The sequence below is a fragment of the Camelus bactrianus genome, chromosome 1, assembly GCF_048773025.1.
Source record: "Camelus bactrianus isolate YW-2024 breed Bactrian camel chromosome 1, ASM4877302v1, whole genome shotgun sequence".
In the NCBI taxonomy this organism is placed as follows: domain Eukaryota; kingdom Metazoa; phylum Chordata; class Mammalia; order Artiodactyla; family Camelidae; genus Camelus; species Camelus bactrianus.
This window is the reverse complement of record NC_133539.1, coordinates 81693345-81694919: the sequence shown is the minus strand read 5'-3', so window position 1 is coordinate 81694919 and position 1575 is coordinate 81693345.

Below are 1575 nucleotides of genomic sequence, written 5' to 3'. Positions count from 1 at the left end.
TTCCAGTATGATTTGTCTTTGGTAATTTCCTTCCTTCTGTTATGATTTTTTCTTTTTTCTCTTTTGGGCTCCCATTGTTTGGATGCTGGATCTTCTGGGTAGATCCTCTAACTTTCATTTCTTCCTCTCTCCTCCCTACCACCAAAATTTAGTCTGTGAATAACTTATAATAACAGTTTTCAGAGTTGGGCATGTTACCTCTTATTCGTGGACAAAAATGTATGCTGCCATGTTCAGTAATGTGGCTGCGACTGGGCATCAGGCCAGTTCTTTTTCCAACACCTCTTTCCTGGTGGTCCTTCTCCTACTTTACAAGACTGGTATAATCCTCCTTGGATCCCAGCTCTCGCCATAGTGCATTGCCCCAGAGCATTAAACCTTTAGTGGTCCCAAACAATTTTATCTGTGATATTTGCAAATAATTTTATCTGTGACGCTTACTTCAATTAAGGTGGCATAAGAAATAGTGTATTTTGGCCCAAGTTAGGATATTTTGAATTCAGACATTGTGGCACAGGATAATGACCACTTTAGTTTAGCAGACCTTACCCAATTATTTTCAAAGTGCATTTGCTCCTGAGGGAAAAGCCAGTAAAAGTCATGAAAACAAAGCATCTGTAAAAAATGCAGGAGACAGACTTACGGCAAGTCCCCGTGTGTCATCCACGTTTGCCCGTGGAAGCACTGGAATTCAGACGTGAGGTTGCTGTCACAGGAAGTGGTAAGGTTCTCACTGGAAGTGAAAAATGAAGTCAGATAGAAAGTAGGTCTGATTTAGGAAATAAATTTTACATTGACGACTGTATTTGCTCATTAGGTTATGACAGATATTTTCCACGAGTTCAACAAGCTAACGAGCTATATCTGAGTTCTCATCAGAGGTTTGTTGTAAAGAAAGAGCATGTGATAAAAATAGAATTTTATTATATACATGTGAAAATGCATAAAATTAATAATATTTAAATTCTCCCAACCCTTTCTGAGTATATCAGGTTAAGCAAATTGCCTCTAAGTGAAAGATTCAAAAATATAATTAATGATCTTTTTATTAAGTCTTGGTAAAGCCTTTTTGGTTATGCTGCCCAGAAACTAAGGGAGAGAATAATTGTAACAACTGGGTAACAGATACAGCTTCACAATACAACTTCTTTCATTTCAACAAAATGAAGGGGCCCAACTGAGTTATTAGCTGGTAGTTTGCTAAAAGTTACTTTGAAGATTAATTTTTATGTGCTTTTGGCTATAACTTAGAAATAGTTATGGAATTGAATGACATCAGTCCTTCTATTTCTATCTCCTTGTTTATGAAAACGAGATCTTCAATACATCTATAATAACAAAAAATATTTATAGTTTATGCTGAACACTGTTTCACATTAGCAATAAGAAATAACTATCCATTAATATTTAAATTACTTGAAAACCCCCCATACTGCTCATTAAGATGAATTTCTAAAATAACTACCTTTAAAATGAATAATTTTACCAAAATTTGTAATATAAATGTTTTTCATCAATTGTGTACTAATTATCATAAATGCTAACTCAGCCCAGAAAAAAAAAAGATGCTAAACA